Source organism: Lissotriton helveticus, chromosome 1_1 (assembly GCF_964261635.1).
Source record: "Lissotriton helveticus chromosome 1_1, aLisHel1.1, whole genome shotgun sequence".
Classification (NCBI taxonomy): domain Eukaryota; kingdom Metazoa; phylum Chordata; class Amphibia; order Caudata; family Salamandridae; genus Lissotriton; species Lissotriton helveticus.
In genome coordinates this window covers 416,879,936-416,899,087 of record NC_136057.1, presented here as the reverse complement: position 1 = coordinate 416,899,087, position 19,152 = coordinate 416,879,936, and the positions used below count along the sequence as shown (strand labels likewise).

At 44.7% G+C, this 19,152-nt stretch overlaps 1 protein-coding gene across 5 annotated transcripts in view; it reads left to right on the top strand.

Moving 5' to 3' along the window:
• Window positions 1–19,152, top strand: part of CAPRIN2 (caprin family member 2) — an 857,580-nt gene that overhangs the window by 711,420 nt on the left and 127,008 nt on the right. The window lies entirely within an intron of this gene.

The window sequence follows — 19,152 nt, the reverse complement described above, 5'->3', positions numbered from 1 at the left end:
GACTCATTGGAAGCATGTGAGTTTACCCAATTGGTGAACAGCCCAACCCATCGGGCTGGCCACATTATGGATGGTGTGTTCACCAACGACCCTAGACTCTCAGCCGGTCCCCCGTGCCCTTGGTCTGGTCAGACCACTTGGCAGTGCCTCTTGAATTAGCATCTTTCCCTGCAGAGACGCCTATGCCGGGTGTTACTAATAGAGGTCCCAAAAGGAGCTACAGGAATATTACTAACGAAGCCCTTGCTCCCTACATAAGACTTAGTGGTTACTCCTCTTCGAGAGAAGCTGGTGAGGCGGCTCGAGAGCTTGCTAATTCCATCACTAAAGCTGTTGATGAGCTAGCCCCCGCATCTCTTCGATACTCGGCACGGCGTAAACCTTCAGCTCCCTGGTTCTCGGAGCCGTTAAGACTTCTGAGACAGAGCTACAGGAGACAAGATGGCGAAAATCCTGGCATCCCACCGAAAGAGAGGCACATAAACGCCTGCTGCGAGAATATAAGGCCAGATTAATTTAGGAGAAACAGGAGTTCTTCTCTAATCTCACTACATCCCTTACCTCGCCTAGGGAACTCTTTAAGATTGTGGACTCTCTATGTTCCCTTCAAGTGCCTGATCCAGTTGTGGGCTCACAGGAGTTGTGCAACAAAATCTCAGAGTTTTTCCATAAAAAAATCGAGGACATCTATCTTGCTCTGGAAACTCAGAGAAGCACTTTGGGGGATCATTCCTCCCTAGCCCTTGCCAACTTAGAGTCCTGGTCGAGAGATCCCACCAAGACCCTCACTCACTTCCCGCCGCTCTCCCTGGACGGGCTTGATCTCCTGCTAGACAGGACAATGTCGGCTTCTCCTCTGGACCCCTGTCCTTTGAAAGTTTTGAAGGTATGTAGGGACACCCTTCTGCCGCCTCTTCTCGAAGTGATGAATGGTGCCATGGCTCAGGGTACCTTTCCTTCGGCCTGGAAAAAGGCGATAGTGAAGCCCCTTCTCAAAAAGCCCACCCTGGACCCCGGACAGCTTAAAAACGTTAGACCCAAATCTCTGCTACCTGCCCCGGCAAAAATGCTTGAATCACACCTGAATTCTCATCTATCCACTTTCCTGGATTTTTCGGGGTTCTTGGATAGCTCCCAGCATGGATTCAGGAAATCGGCACTTACTATGGTGGTGAATAACATTCGCCTGAAGGTGGATCTGGGTCAAACCACTGTGTTGGTCCTACTTGACCTTACAGCAGCATTTGATACCCTGTCTCCCTCGACTTTAATATCTCGTCTGAGGGAGGCAGGGATAGCGGGGCCGGCCTTGAGCCTTCTGGACTCTTTTTTTTTTTTTTTTACATCTAAGAGAGCAGAGGGTCATGCTCGGAGAATTTCTCTCCCCTGCCAAATCCTTGCAATATGGGGTGCCACAGGGGTCGGCCTTGAGTCCGACCCTGTTCAACATCTATGTGGCCCTTCTTGCTAGGTTAGTAAAATCGCAGGGGATGGAGGTGGTGTCATACGCCGATGACACCCAGATCATGGTGTCCCTGGCTCACTCTGTTACTACATCCGCGGTCAACTTTAGGACATGCATGCAGACAGTCGTGGAGTGGATGATCCAAAACTCCCTAAAGTTGAACGGCGATAAAACAGAGGTCCTGGTCTTTGGCAAAGACCAGGATATTTGGTCTAGTGAGTGATGGCCTCCTTCCTTGGGAACCTGCCCCATTCCCTCCCAATCGGCCAGGAATCTCTGCGTTATATTTGACACATCGCTGTCCATGACCCTCCAGGTCAACAGAACGGTGGCCACTTGCTGGGGGGTCATCAAGATCCTTTAAAGAATCCTTCACTATCTGTCCCCCCAGGCACGTAAGCAGATTGTGGTGGCATTGGTGGGTTCCAGGTTGGACTACTGCAATGTACTTTATGCAGATTCTAACAAGGGCATCATCCAGCGCCTTCAGGTTGTGCAGAACGCGACCGCGAGATTCGTTCTGGCACTACCTAATGCATCCTCTGCTACAATGGCTAGGAAGAGCCTGCATTGGCTTCCCATACAACAGAGGATCTCATTTAAGCTCCTGTGCTTGGCCTATAGAGCTCTCTTGGCTGGTCCCTTGGATCCCTTCTAACCCGCCACGTCCCTAGTAGGGCTCTCCGATCCTCTGAGAGGAATCTGCTTGTAGTTCCCCGCGCGGAGAAGGCCAGATGGGGGTAGTAGAGCATTTTCCATCGTTGCCCCTCGGTTATGGAATGCCCTCCTCTTGGAGATTAAGGCCCAACCGTCCCTGGCCCTTTTTAAAAAAGCGCTCAAAACTTGGTGCTTTAGCAAGGCCTTCCAGTAAGGATTCATATCTGTTCCATCTAGCATTCTTTTTTGTTAGGCGCCTTGACGCCCATTGGGCTTAGTAGCGCGCTATAAATCGGATTTCATTCATTCATTCATTCATATTTGTTTTAAAGTATGTTGTTCCCAGTTCTAGTGATGCTTTGCCTATCGTAAGGTGTTTCTGTTGAAAACGAATTTGTTACTGATTTTTATCTAAATTGTACTCTTTTCATCCTTGCTGCCTTTCGATTATTGGGGAAATAGTGCATCCCGAAGTCCAGCCAGCTTCCATCAAACCATTCTTTAGTATTGATGAGCAGTTAGTTGTAATACCGTTCCAGCTGTTTTGTTCACCAGTGGTATTGGTTTGTTTTTTATACTCTTTAAAGGACTTGAAGGCGACTGTTTCCAGGTTTAACCAAAGTATATCAATTCTATTTATGTACTGAATATGCAGCTAGTGCCACAGTTGTCACAACCAAGTGCATATGCAGTGTCCATTGCAAAACTTGGTATTCCTTAGCCTAACTCTCTAAAGAAAAGATAGCAAAATGGTTCTGGCTCTATCCTATAAGATAGATTTCGAAGGATGGCCTTGCATTCCAGACTACTGATAATGAGTTCAACCTTTCGCAGCTTGGTTAAGTAACAAGGCAGCCCAAGAATGTCTGTGACTAACCAGCCATTACACTGTACTGTAAACAACTGAATTAAATGATTGTTAACTTAAGGTATCCCCACTGCGAAAGACTTAGAATGTGAATCCAAGGCGTCAACCGCTCGGGCGCGCGTAAGGAAGAGATTCCTTTTTGTTAGGTAACCCTCACACACCCTATTGGTGTCGTGCTTCATCATAGGGTTCACCCTGACTCCAAAAGGTCAGGGTGGGCTTGACCGTATTTCAGGGAGTGCTTAGGAAAGATAGACCAGGGGGTCTAGAGACAAAAATCCTACTGCGCTCTCCAGGTATCTCTTTATTAGTGGAGACGCAGTGGATATTAAAATAAATATATACAAAGGGGTCGTAAGGAAGTGATGGTCCTATGACCCTAGTGTCTTGCCAACATGTTTCAGCCCCAGTGTGAAGGCCTCTTGGGTCCAGGGCTTTCTTCAGGGCAAATAGAGATTACCTCCCTGGTTCCTAAAAGGGGATTTTCCTATATTTTCAAGTGGAGGGAGCAGAAAGCTGCACCCTCGTGAATGGAGAAGATACTTATCTCCCCATCCAGTGACTTCACCAATTGTATCCGCCCTATTTGGGGGGATTGAATGTTAAATGGAGCGGTAGAGAGGGTAGCCTTGTAGTCATAAGTTTGTCAAAGCTCCTGCCCCGTATGCCCACCTATTAGGGGCCTGCGTGTCAAGACAGGCATTATGTGACCATGTATACTTCTAGTCAGGCAGTCTGACAGGCTGCTTTTGAATCCTTTGCATTTTGGCAATTTGTTTTTTTGTCAGCAGCTTATTGCAAGAGTGTAATCACGCCAATATCAAGAGACCTGTCGACTCCACAATGTTCTGTTCGGGTGAGAAAGATACTCTGAGGAAGGGTAAGTTTTAGGTTGATTCTTTGACTACTTCACTGACGTGAGGCACAAAGAGTTCTGCATCCTAAATAATTCCCTATAAATTCCATATATAGTGGTGAAACTAAATCTGAAGGTTGCAAAAAGGGTGGATTCTAGATTTCTGATTCACCTATCACCAGGTTCTATGTTGGTCTATTCGAAGCCTGTTATATAGGAAAGTCCAGGGGGTGGTTGGGAGGATTGCCTGTCACTTGCTCAAAAAAAGATTCTGGCACAGCATTGGTTCTTGTTCTAGGTATAGAATAAACTTTACCTTTCTCAGAGGAATGCATAACAAAGTTCTTAAAATATTGATCTGAAAACGTAGAAACTCTAGTTGTCTGAACTGCCCCACAATTGACTTCTCCTGATTTAATAAAAAGCCTAAATCCTCCAAATGTATAGTCTTCAAGTGACTCGCCATCTCTGTTGAATCTTGATACATAATCATAAATTGTGCATACACATAATTTAATGCACCCCTTTCTCTCCACCACCTTCCCACTGGTCTTATCACCTTTATGAAACACCAAGGTGCTGAAGTAAGGCCCAGCAAGGTAACACCTACTCTCCAGATCCATTGGTATTGTAAAATAAGCATCTTTCAAGTTTAATTTTACTAATTTTACTATCTTCCTCGTGAAGCTTCTCTTGACAGATGGATTCCTTGAAAAGATATTCTACATACCAATTGAGATCTTTTTTTGGATCAGATATTTTATTGATAGCATTAATAATTGAGAAATAACCGCAAATACAGTGACCTGCAAGTCCAGCGTATTCCCCTATTAAGAAATAAACGTTTATTATTTGTTACATGCACCAATAGCAAACCAGACTTGTATATAATATTGAAGAGGGATAGAAAAGGGAAGAGCGGTGAGAGAATAAGCTATACAAGGAAGAAAGCAAAGAGGAAGGGAAGGACAGAGAAAACAGGGAAGAAAGACAAACTACAAAACAGGGAAGATGGAGAGGGAGTGAGTACAATTATGATAATGAGGAAGAAGCAAGAGTCTAAGGGAACTATGAAGGGAGGGCCATCTTGCAAAAAGGGGGGCCATATAAGAAAAGTGTCTGCTTTGTTAATTTGTATATTATCTTTTCATATAATATAGTCTTGTACATCTCCGCAAGCCCTTTCTCAAGTGACGGCAATTGTGGAGAGTGCTAATGCAGCAAGGGCAGTGACTAGAAATCAACGAGCATCGTGTCAATTCGGAGATGACCAATAAGTCAATTGAGATCTCTTAAATGTATTGCTGGGAGCCTTCCCCAGTCATCCTTTTGTACTAAAAATAGATACCTTACTAAGGTCTTTGTCTCTTCCGGCGCCTGTATAACTGCACCTTAGATCAACATCTGACACATGTTTGCATTCACGAAAGAATTCTCTTCCTTAGAAAACACTGTCATTCTTGGTTCTTTTTGCCTACCACCGTTTCCTCACGAATTGAGTCCCAAAACCTTACACAGTCTCCTAGGGTACCCAGTGTTACCTTTAATTAATCTCAAATTCTCCACAGACAAACTCGATTTCCTTCTAGCTTTCTAAGGAGAAAAAAACGTTACTATCCTCTGAGTTGAATTAGATTGTGCTCTTTGACCTCCATAATGAATTCTATCTCTTTGTGGAAAAAACTCCTATCTTACTCTGGAATCCACTGAAATGTCACCTTCCCAGCAGGTTTTAATGGGACTTTAGGTAATCATGGGCCCTTTAAAAGATTTCACTGCCACCGAAGACTTCTCAAACAGCTTTGTGCTTAATCCAGTGTAGTGAACATTGAAACATGTGTGCCAATAGTTCTCACCATTACCTCTCAGAATAAGTCCCTCTGAACCTTCACATTCTTTTGGCCAAACACCTAGTTTCCGACTAATGCTCATTAATTTAGCCTTGCACCTTTCTGAAATGAAAGCTGCATAACCTATCCTGACAAACCTATAGCCTTTTGGTTCCTTCTGTGCAGAAGATTCACGTATATCTGCTTATAAAATGCCTCTTTGGCAATATCGAAGATTCTAAAACGTCTGTCACATCCAGAATTCAATTGTGCTGTTAATTTAGAGCCCTTTCCTGTCATTTCCATGGATTTCTTCCCATTTTAAAAAGGAAATGACTAGATCCAGGTATAAATCTGGAGACACACAAGGCTAATTTTCCAAAACAGCCCTCAGTCACTCTGCCTTCATTATACTCCTTGTCTCTCTCTCCATAGATCTTCTCATCTAAAAAGATGTATTCATTTACAAAGGCTACCCATTCAGCAGTTTTTGGATGACGAATATCAGAAGATTATACGTTACTTCCCCTGAAGGGTCTCTAATGGCAGCAATATTCTCCTTATTAGTAACTATATTGCCTTCTAAACTGTCATTACCTCCTTCACCCTTAGAGCTAAAATATGCTCCGCCATTTCATCCAACAATATTTTTCTATCACTTTAGCGTTCTCATAATAATCATCATCCGGATTCTCATTTTGCTGCTAAGTGCACCCTTGCATGGAAGGAACACTACGGCTCTATGGTGCTGTGACCATCCATGTCTTTTTTTTATTTCTTGCACCTTTCTTCAAATGTTTTTCTTTTCTCAGTCTCTTATCATCTTTCTTTTGTTCTTCGCTGTCCCTTTCTGAAAGGGTCCAATACTTTTCATCAGGGGACCCATCCTATCTCCTCTTGTTCAGAGCATATTGCATCCTTAAGGTTTTTTCACTTGTCTGTGGATAGCACTTTTAATTAAGTCCTCTTGGACAATACCCACAGAGGTATTTGTTGGATCCTCATTGGACTCAGACATACTGTTTTACTAAAGAAAAAAATGAAAAAGCAATCTCAAACCTACTCAAATGGTATCAACTGTCACCTACTCTAAAGACAGTACCAGCATGATTGCACTATTGTGTTGCATACATTAATAATTAGGTTAAACCCAATCCAATATGGCTGCCAAAACGCCTAAGATTTCTTAAATCTGCCTCGCACTATACTCTTTATAAAGAATAAATATGGGCTCAAATGAAAGAGCCACCAAATTGTGTGCCTAATCTCACGAGCATCTTTAGCCGCTTTATTTACTATTGAAGACACTCTTGCTGTGTCCCCCAGGCCCCTGATCAAAAGCAACAGCTGCAGTGATCACATACAAACGAGCCTTCAGCTTTAACGCTGCAGATATTCCACAAGAGAAACACTCTAAAAACTCATAATGTAAAGGAGAAAGCTGTAAATACATGATCAATTTGTATACACTGAATTAAATCAAATATGCAAAAACTACCAAGTAAAAAAAATCACAAACTAACCCCTTTCACAAATTGGAATTACACACAAAAACATATTTCCATCACAAATAACATGTGGGAAAATCCATATTTCTACATATTAAGCCTTAATAAACACATTGCTTTTCTAATAAGCAAAATTGCACTTGTTTATGTGGCAGCTTGGAGTGACAAAGATGTTTATGCCGTCCAGTCATAACGTAAAATTTCTGTTGTGATTCTAATACTGTTCCGATGTCCTGTACACAGTGTATAAAGCACCACAATTGATTATGGAAGAAAAAACAAAGGGTCATTCAAGGTTTTTAAAAAACTCTGCAAAGCCCCAAGAGGCAGTTGTTAGAGCACCACATAAGTGAGTTAGGGCGCCAGTTCATAGGTGCAAGGGGCAGTTCAAGAATACAACTATTTCCCAACCCAAACAACTAAACTCTCCCTAGCTAATAACTAATGTGAGGCCGCTGAAGCCCGTGCTGTAAGAGATCAAAGAATTCCAACATGCAAGGAAATTCTATGAAGTGATACTGCGGAAGTTGTTCTCCGATGCGCCACAAGTAGAACACTTAGGATGAACTCTGCATCTCGTTTGAAGAGACTCAGCTGGAGAGCCGCCAACACAGATGTAGAACAGAGCCCTAGTAGAGGCTTCCTCTCATCAACATGGAGAAAAAGCAAACACCTTGCCGTGGCCGGGGTAAAGGTTTTATAGACTGAGATCCTAGACTACTGCGGCAGATCCTCAAATCTCCAGATTCCTTAATCATGTGGTAGATCCTTGAATCCAGTATCTGAAAGACTATTAGTTATAGATTCCTTACCTTAGAATTATCCCTAGGCGTCTGACTGGATCTGGAGACATTTTTTAATAGCAGTACCCCTGCGCGGCGATAGATGCTGTCGGTCGACTCCTCGTTCGTCGTGATCGCGGGATGACGTCGCGGTATCTACTTGGATGCCGCCCTCGCGCACTGACGTCAGTTCTTTCATTTACCACGCCAACTGGCGGAGATCCAGAGAGAACGGTACCTCTAGTCACTTTTTGACTACTATTTTTCGACTTTTGGCAACATCTTTTTGAGTTCTGTTGACTCCTGGTGCATTTAGGGCTGTCACACCGGACCGGCTTCAAGGCTTGTGACTCCGGTCACTCCTTGATGGCGGTTACGCACCCGTACCTCGTGTGCCTCTGGTGTCAGGAGCGCGACTACGACCCGAAGACTTGCTCCAACTGCCGGGCCATGAACCCAAAGTCTTTGCGGGAGGGGTCCCGAAAGCTTCTCGAGGCCAGGCAGTCCGCTCTGCGTCGCTCTAGGTCCCAGTCACCACCACTCATCCTCGAAGTCTTGGTCTTGGGGTAAGTCAAAGCACAAAAAGAAGGTGAAGTAGCAGTCTCTTCGCGTTCTCCCCGTCCCTCAGCCGGCACGAACCGGGATGCGGATGGTGGTCGTCCTGCGGCTCCGCCTGTAGAGTCTGCTGGGTTGGCTCTCAGCTTCCCTCCTTTTCCGGGAGCCGGAGCGACCCTGCCCAACTTCGTATTGTTTACAAAGCCCTTCATTCGATCTTTGGGCAGCCCACCTCGGCCGGTACGCCTTTAGGCCCTGTGAACTTGGCCGAGGGTTCTAAGCCTTCAAACCCGGTGGCTCTGGCGCCGCAGGGATTCAGGCCTGGATCCAGATCTGCGCTGGTCGACCATACGACACCTCTTACAGCGTCTAATCCACCAACGACACCTCCACCCCCTCCGACGCCGGTTGTGTCCCTCAGCGGGCTGCGACCCCGGCCTCCATCATGACCTGGACATGGAGCCGGACTGACGCCGACCGGTACTTTGCTACCCCTGTTCTATCATGGCACTCCATTTCGCCCTGTGTGGCAGCCAGATGAAGGTGAGGAGGACTGGGAGGGGTCTGTTGACCCTCTAGCAGAACAGTTGAGTGAACTGGACTAGAGAGAGGAGTTTGGTGAAGCCAGTGGTCTGGACACCTCACCAGACCTTGGTATGCTTTCTCCCCCTACCGTGACTACGGAGGAGGGGGCATCATATGCAGTGGTGTTGCATAGGGCGGCTGAGGCTTTGAACCTTGAGCTTCGTACGGTGGCGGTCAGGACCAACCTCCTGACCAAGGTGCTTCAACCGGCAGCGGCCTCTTCGGAGCCCCCTGCTGTTGTTCAATGAGGCCCTCTGACATCCTTATTAGCAGCTTGTCCAAGCCCAGCACAGGGGCTCCTGTGAATAGGATGATTACCCGACGCCACCGCCCTGCTGCATTTTCCTCTCCCAACACCCTTGTGGAAAAGTACATTTTGCCATGTTATATGTGCCTACGTGTTCCCCATTTTATGTCATATGTGCATGATCAATATGCATGTATTCCCCTCTGATCGATTAAAGACGCAATTACAGTTGTGTCCATCTCTAGTATGCCAGTTTCCAGTTTTCGTGATTACAACGAATATCAGGCCTATGTAAAAGCTACGTTGCCACGTTATATAGTGTGCACGTTAATTCATTGAATTATCCCAGTTTCTAGGCCTCAAAAGGGCCCGGACTCAGTTTTAGCTCCTGTTTCCTGAACCCTCTCCGAGGAGCGATACAGCCCCCACCTGTATCCCTGACCCTTAGCTTACTTTTATGCCTCGCAGTGCCCGGCTCGGCCTGGCTCTGCCTCCCAGTCTGCCAAGAGTATGTTATGATTCTAGTTATCAGTCCAGCCCTCCTTCTCTGCATTCCTAAGTTACTGAATCGCATCAATAGTTTCCGTCATGGTCTAGCCTTTATGTCTCCATGTAAGAGAAATACTGTATTCATATTCATAGAATATTCCTCGCACATGCAATACATTTAGAATAATGCATGCACCAGTCTTAGTGTCTGTTAGCCTTTACCCTGATAACTTTTGGATTCTATCAACATGTACTATAAACACCAGATACTAGATATGCCTAGGTACATGTCGCTCTGACCCTCCAGACTTTCGTCTCCTCTTCTAGTGCAGAAGTCATAGCCCCCAGTTCTCCCTGGTAACACGTCATTGCCAGTTTACGCGCACCACTAGGTTAGAGGTCCCAGCTGCTCAGGTAGCCCCCTCCATGTTTCCGCCCCGTTTATGACATATTCTGTTACGTTTGCATCACATGTCCATGTATACGCCCTGTACACACCTCTTGTTACACCCACTTTATGCCTTATCTTTCGCGACTGCTACAAACTCCGCCTACTGCTACGCCCACTGTATTGAATGTAATGTATTTTGTTTAACTATATATATTGTGCACGGATATTAAAGTTTGCTAGCCAATTCCCAGATCCTGCCCCCGGCAGCTGCCATCCTATTCCCATGCAGGCTGTCCTGTTCCTGTCCTTTATGTCTGATTAAAAGCCTGTAAACTCCAGCTACCTCGAATCTTGACTCTTATTTATTGAGCTATCTGTTTATAGAGTATCCTGAAAAATAGAACCGGTAATTAATTATTTATTTACCACATAATGGCGCCCGAACAGCTAGCTAGTATAGAGAGTATGTACAAGAAAATTTGTAAAGAAATAATAAAGTTACACGAGAAACGAAAAGCAGCACAAGTAAGCAAGAAAGAAGACAACTCTTCTACTGAAGAGGTAGACGACGAGAATCCCACCAGAATAGCGTATGTAGGTAGAATTAGACTTCCCGACCGACATTCATGCCTAGAATACAAGAAAGTTTTCCCTCCTCCAGCACCAGAACAAGGTTCTCTTGAACAAGTATTCCAAGCTACCGATCATATTCTGAAATCGCGAATCGGTTATAGTGAACTTAGTACCATGCATGAACAAGAACTAGCCCGATCAGCAGTCCGATGGGTTACTGATTCTACCACTTTTCCAGACGAAATAGTGGCACAAATGTTTCTGAAACTGCCCCCAGCCGAGCAGCGACTGGTGGGTATGTATATGATCCAGTACCTCATTACACTGTATGAGGGACAACATTCTGATCCAGGTCCGTTACATGATGTTCTGAACGAGTTACTCCAGTATAGATGGAGAGGTCTAGGTACTGATTTAATTAGTATCATTCTAGAACAGCGCCACAAATATAGAACGTTTCTGAATCCGCATTTTGTTCATGTCTCACCCCCATAAAGTAAATCATTTTACATAGATAGACAGCATCCGTTACGAGAAGTACACCCAGTTAGGACAGCGGGTGGTGAAATGCAACGAGTATTTGTTTACACCCCTATCACCAAGATGGAACTCTTAGAGATGAAAAAGTTAATTCCTTGTCACGACAAAGATCCAGCAGGGTTCCATCGCGAATTAAGACATGCTCCGTATGGGAGAATACACGTATCCAGATATCATTAAAATGTTAAAGGTCCTGTTGCCCGCAGGGGTATATGAAAAACTCAAGGAAAAAGAATGGGAGGTGGGAGAGAAAAAGATTGATTGGACAGCTCTAGAAGCTGAAGATAAAATACGAGTACCAGGTACTGGTCTTGGGGACAAATGTAAAGAATTGCCCGAGTTATTGATACAAGTTTTGCCAAGGTTACTAGCCACGAAAAAGGAAGATTGGGATGCAATCTCAGCATGCAAACAGAAACAGGATGAAGACACTAGTGATTTTTATTCTAGATTTGAGAAATGTTTTATTATCAACAGTGGTTTGAAGACAGGTAGCGAATCGTACCCTCATCTTTTTGTTACCAAACTAGTCGAGAATTCAAGTCCACAAGTTAAAAATCGAGTATTGAAAGTCAAAAGTACTTGGCAAGCTAATACCCCGTCACAAATGCTCCAGATGCTCCAGTATCACCAGAACAGGATCAGGGAAGAGCAAGAACACGAAAGGAGACGTATGAAAGACACGAAAATGAAAGTATTAGTTGCACAATCTGTTCCACAAGACAGTCAGAAGAGGGGTCCGAATCAAGCCAGTCATCCTGCAGCTCCCGTTAAAGGGACATGCAATTACTGTAAACAGCCAGGTCATTTTATAAACGAGTGTGCAGTTCTGAAACACAACATAGCTACTGGTAAAACTAAAGAAAGACCACGTCCGCCTAGACAAGAACAAGTTTCACAGACTTCTCAGCAGCCACAGAATGCACAACAGACAGTTCCAGCACCGCAGCCTATCGCTGCAACACAGCACGTTACACAGCAGATGTACCAGTACGCACAGTCAGAGTATCCAGAGTATCAACAGTATTCATGAAACAGCCTAGAGAGGGAAGTAGGCTTGCCTCTCATCGAGATACCTGTAGATCAAGAGGGTCCCTATGTACACAGTCAAGTATTAGGGAAAGACAGAAAGTTTCTGATTGATACAGGGGCAAGTAGGACTACTAGCAGTCATGACGAGGTTCCAGGGGCTCCGCTCTCAGGCTCTAGAAATGTTTCCCTTGGATTTTCAGGAAAGCCTATTGTTAACGAGATTTCAAAGCCAGTTACTCTAGAAGTTGGTCCATTGTCCCGAACTACTGATTTGTTACTTACGAAATCATGTCCAGAAAATGTATTAGGCATCAGAACGTTAAAAGAATTAGGTGCAGTTATTTGCTGTTCTCCAGAAGGAGTCCGATTGTTTTTGCGTGACTTCAAAGGTCACTATGTATTACGCGATTTTGATCCAAGGTTACTAAATGTCCCGCAGCATCTATGGGCGCAAGGTCCAACTGATGTAGGTTTTATGCATATCACACCCCATCGTGTGACTCTCAAGCAAGGTATAGTCCTGCCACGAATCAGACAGTACAGATTGCCACCTGAGGCTGTAACAGCCTTATCCAAAATTATTGATGAGCTCATTGCTCAAGGAGTGGTCGTAGAAACTGACTCCAATGTATGTAATTCTCCTATCATTCCAGTCATGAAACGTACTGATCCAAATGCACCTCCAGTATATCGATTAGTGATTGACCTTCGAGAACTTAATAAATGTATCATACCTCAGTATCCAGTAGTCCCAGATATTTCGTCCCTATTGACAGCTATTGATTCTGAAGCTACATTTTTCACTGTCATAGACCTCAAGAATGCATTTTTCAGTGTCCCGATTCATCCAGACAGCCAGTACCTTTTCGGTTTTTGTTTAAATGGAAGGAGCTATAAATTCACACGAGCTCCTCAAGGTTTCACAGAAAGTCCTAGTATTTACAGTCAAGCACTTAAAAGACAACTAGACAATATTCACATGCCAACTGACACTGCCCTGCTCCAGTATGTAGATGATCTACTGATCACAGCCCGTTCTGAACGTGACTGCGAGCGTGCGTCACTTACAGTTCTGTATTTCCTAGCCGAGATGGGGCACAAGGTGTCCCCTTCGAAGCTTCAGTTCTGTGTCCAGCAAGTGATCTACTTAGGCCACTTACTGTCCAAGTGGGGTAGGCAGTTGACACCAGACCGTATCCAGTTAATAGCGAGTCTTCCACAGCCCAAGACACAGAAGGAGGTACGTGCTTTTATTGGCCTCACTTCTTACTGCAGACAATGGATTCCTCAGTATGCATTTCTGGCAAAACCGCTGATACAGTTAACGACACAGGAGGCAGCCGTATCGACTGTTCTCCCTTGGACATCTGAGCATACACTTGCTTTTAATGAGTTAAAGAAAGCCTTATGCCAAGCACCTGTTCTAGCAACACCGAACTACAGTAAGCCTTTTACACTTTTTGTCACAGAACGTGATGGTACTGCATTATCTGTTCTCACACAAGATCAAGCAGGACAGTACAAGCCCTGTGCTTATTTTTCGAGCACATTAGATCCAGTAGCCCAGGCTTTGCCAGCATGCCTCAAGTCAGTTGCAGCCACAGCTCTAGCAATCAGACAAAGTGATTCCATAGTATTAGGACACTCCCTGACAGTACAAGTTCCACACTCCGTGGAAGTTCTTTTAAACCGAACACAGACTCAGCATTTGACCATTGCACGTTTAACAGGTTATGAACTGACACTGTTCCAGCCACACATAGAAATCAGACGCTGCAACGTTCTAAATCCTGCTACACTGTTACCGTCAGTTACTCCAAATCCTGCCACACATGACTGTGTGGAAGTCATTAACACTATGACCAAGCCAAGACAAGACCTGACAGACATTGCATTACCTAATCCCGACCTGACACTTTATGTGGATGGTTCATGTATGAGAACTAGTACAGGAGAACTAGTAGCCGCGTATGCAGTGACTACTGAAACCGAAGTTATTGAAACACACCGTATTGACACCATGTCTGCTCAAGCAGCAGAGCTAGTCGCTCTGACCCAAGCCTGCATACGTGCCAAGAACCTGAAAGTAAACATATATACAGATTCACGTTACGCATTCGGAGTTGTACACGACTTCGGAGTGCTCTGGCAGGAGAGAGGTTTCATGACTTCTCATGGAACCAAGATTCAGCATGGTCTCCTCATTCAAGCTCTGTTAGATGCAATACATTTACGGACAGCTATCGCTATCATGAAGTGCAAAGCACATACGAAAGTTACTGACCTCATTTCCCAAGGTAACGATCTAGCAGACCGAACAGCCAAGCTTACAGCTCAGACACCAGACATTCCAGTTAACAAGACACAGACATTTACTCCAGATCCGATTACATGTATGACAGTTAAGGACCCTACACAAGATGTCATAGACATACAGTTACATGCTACTCCTGAAGAAATCAAGAAATGGTCCGAACAAGGAGGGGTCCAGACAGATCAGGGATGGGTGACGAAGGGAAAAGCCACATGGTTTCTCCCCGACTCTATGGTTCAAGTCATTATTAACACCGCACATAGTCCAGCACATCTAGGAGAAAAAGCTATGTTAGACAGTATACAGAACGTTTGGTTCAACAAACACTTACGAGCTGCAGCCAAGCAGAAAGTCCGTACCTGTATGATATGTTGTCAATTCAATCCAGGTAAAAGTGTCCCGGTGGAACAAGGTGGATTCCAACCTCCTGACCACCCTTTTGAAGTCCTCCAGATGGATTATATTCAGATGGAGCGATGTCGAGGTTTCAAGTATGTCCTTGTAGTTGTATGCGCTTTGTCCAGGTGGACAGAAGCATATCCAGTTCCAGATTACACAGCAACGACCACTGCCAAGCAGGTGGTTCGTGAATTCTTCCCCCGTTATGGACTCCCTAGGGTCGTGTATTCTGATAACGGCCAGCCATTCTCATCCGAGTTAATGAAACATGTTTCCCTTTTGTTAGGATACCAGTGGAAGTTCCATTGTGTGCGCCATCCTGAAGCAGCCGGTCTCGTAGAGAGACATAATCAGACCCTGAAAATCCGTATTGCCAAGATATGTCAAGAGAAAGGTGTAGACTGGCTAGTTGCCCTGCCAGTTGCTTTATTCTTTATGCGCATGGTCGCACATTCCAGATCAGGTCTGTCCCCTTATGAAGTCGTATTCGGCCGCCCCCCAAATATGTGGGGTACACCTAGACCCCGCAGTATTACAGATGTTTCCAGTAATATGTTGACAGATTACCTAGCTTCCTTGATGTCTGCCCTACACTCTTGTCGTTTGCAGGTTGCCGCTGCATTTCCTGACAATACTGAAGTGAAACCGCACGAGGTCATTCCAGGGGACCTCGTTCTCGTAAGGAACTTTGATCGTTCAAGTCCGCTGGAACCTCGTTGGAAGGAGCCGAGACTTGTCCTTCTGACCACCCGCACGGCCGTGAAGTTGGAAGGCCGCAAGGGTTGGGTCCATCTGTCTCATGTAAAGAAATTCCATGGAGTCCGATCCAAGACATTTTTAAAGGACACTTCTAAGGACTGTTCCATTTCTAAAGACTGCCTGAAACCAGACATTGATCTAAATCCTGAACTGAAAGTTCCTCTGTTAGAGAAAACTCCACAACAGGAGTATAAGTTAAAGCTCCGGTCTAGTAAAATAAGTCAGCCAGTTTAATTGTCTAAGTCCCTCTCGGGTGAAATGGTTAGACAGGTATCTGACATGTATGAGATAGACCCCCATAGTGAGAGAGTTAGTCAAAACTCTATACGATGTATCGTCATTTTAAGTTTCTTATTGTTTCTAAGTTTAATGGTTACCTGCACAAGTTATGCATTGCATTTATGTTTTCCAATTTCGCATGTAAACAAGTTTGCTAATGCTACCGTAGAGCACACATTTAGTGATCTGCCTCCTCACGAGTTATCCTATCGTCTTGCTATGAGAAATAACACATTCATCAGAATGTTACATTATTCACACCAGACCAGCAATGCCACTAATTGTTGGGTGTGTGGTCGACTCCCCCCTTTCCAGACACCGAAGGGAGTTCTGCCACTCTTTCCTTATCCGTTTTCACATAATGGTTCGTGTGGAGCATGGTCCATGTTAACGTCATCTTCAAATGATATGTCCCTTCTGAATAGAACATGTTTTCCAGACAAGCAAGGTCTCCCCCATAGAACAGGGTTAGATCTAGAAAATGAAGTATATAATTTAGGTAATTATTCTTCGAATTTTATGGTATTGAATGTTCAGTCTGATACTACTCCAGACTTACCTGCTATTTCAGTATTACCAGTCAAAGGCGAATTGTGTCAGAAAGAATGGTTCCGCACATGTAGGACATAGTGATTGTACTACTATTGTCAAGTATAGTGACAGTGGGAAATCTATTTTCAAAGCATCACGTCATTCTTATTTTGTTTGTGGTCAGACCGCATATATTCGTCTGCCCCTCGATTGGGATGGAACATGTTACGTTGCCTTCCTACTGCCACCAGTTTTTCTAGCCCCATCTGATTATCACAGAAACACACATCTAGTACACGTCAGACATAGACGGGAGATTGAGTCCCCAATTGTCGATCAAACTGAAACTACTCTAGAACAATATCAAGATTTCAATAAAGGTTTCTTCTTCTTTATAGGACCTATCCAGAATAGTAAGTTAATACGTAGACTAACCAGAACCCTTGAAGCAGTAGTGAATGAGACTACTTCTGCTCTAGGTAACTTAACCGAAGAGCAATCTGCTATGAGATTTGTCGTGCTCCAAAATCGTCTCGTTCTTGACGTCATCCTGGCCGATAGAGGAGGAGCATGTAGAGTCATCGGATCTAGTTGCTGCATTTTCATTCCTAATAACGCGCCGTCTGTTTATTCAGCTATAACCAGACTTCATAAAATTGCCCATCAGTTACACCAGAATCCAGGCACCTGGACATGGTCCGGTTGGCTCTGGGATATCATATCTGCTTGGGGATGGAAAGTATTGTCATTCCTAGGTATTGCAGTAATGATCATATTCAGTTGCTGCCTCTGTATACAATGTGGCCCTGCGATTTGCGGCATGTGCGCTACCTCTTGTATTCCTAGTCCTAAGTCCCGTTCCAAGACCATTCGAGACGAGCAAATGATGCTATATGAAATGATAGATGGTATCATGAATATAGATGTTTCCTGATGGAAACGTAGGGCACAAGGAGGGAATGTGGAAAAGTAAATTTTGCCATGTTATATGTGCCTACGTGTTCCCCATTTTATGTCATATGTGCATGATCAATATGCATGTATTCCCCTCTGATCGATTAAAGACGCAATTACAGTTGTGTCCTTCTCTAGTATGCCAGTTTCCAGTTTTCGTGAATACAACGAATATCAGGCCTATGTAAAAGCTACGTTGCCACGTTTTATAGTGTGCACGTTAATTCATTGAATTATCCCCGTTTCTAGGCCTCAAAAGGGCCCGGACTCAGTTTTAGCTCCTGTTTCCTGAACCCTCTCCGAGGAGCGATACAGCCCCCACCTGTATCCCTGACCCTTAGCTTACTTTTATGCCTCGCAGTGCCCGGCTCGGCCTGGCTCTGCCTCCCAGTCTGCCAAGAGTATGTTATGATTCTAGTTATCAGTCAGCCCTCCTTCTCTGCATTCCTAAGTTACTGAATCGCATCAATAGTTTCCGTCATGGTCTAGCCTTTGTCTCCATGTAAGAGAAATACTGTATTCATATTCATAGAATATTCCTCGCACATGCAATACATTTAGAATAATGCATGCACCAGTCTTAGTGTCTGTTAGCCTTTACCCTGATAACTTTTGGATTCTATCAACATGTACTATAAACACCAGATACTAGATATGCCTAGGTACATGTCGCTCTGACCCTCCAGACTTTCGTCTCCTCTTCTAGTGCAGAAGTCATAGCCCCCAGTTCTCCCTGGTAACAAGTCATTGCCAGTTTACGCGCACCACTAGGTTAGAGGTCCCAGCTGCTCAGGTAGCCCCCTCCATGTTTCCGCCCCGTTTATGACATATTCTGTTACGTTTGCATCACATGTCCATGTATACGCCCTGTACACACCTTGTTACACCCACTTTATGCCTTATCTTTCGCGACTGCTACAAACTCCGCCTACTGCTACGCCCACTGTATTGAATGTAATGTATTTTGTTTAACTATATATATTGTGCACGGATATTAAAGTTTGCTAGCCAATTCCCAGATCCTGCCCCCGGCAGCTGCCATCCTATTCCCATGCAGGCTGTCCTGTTCCTGTCCTTTGTCTGATTAAAAGCCTGTAAACTCCAGCTACCTCGAATCTTGACTCTTATTTATTGAGCTATCTGTTTATAGAGTATCCTGAAAAATAGAACCGGTAATTAATTATTTATTTACCACACCCTAACCCTGAGAGCTTGGTGGTCCAAGCCTCTACTTATAAGGGTGCATTCCCTATTGCTCCCCCATATAGGGAATCCAAAAAGCTGGATCATCTTGGGAAGATGTTTTCTTCCGCCAGCTTGGGACTGCGGTCGGAGAACACTGCATGCCTTTGGGCTTTTACACCCACTCTTTGTGGGTGCTGCCACAGTGTCCGGAGGAGGCCCGTCCATACTCCTGTGCAGTTGTTGAGGGCAGAAATGCAGCAAAGTTCACCATTAGGTGTGGGCTGGACACCGCTGATTCGCTAAGCCGAACAATGTCAGTCTGTAGCCCTGGGACGCTACGCCTGGCTTAGGTCC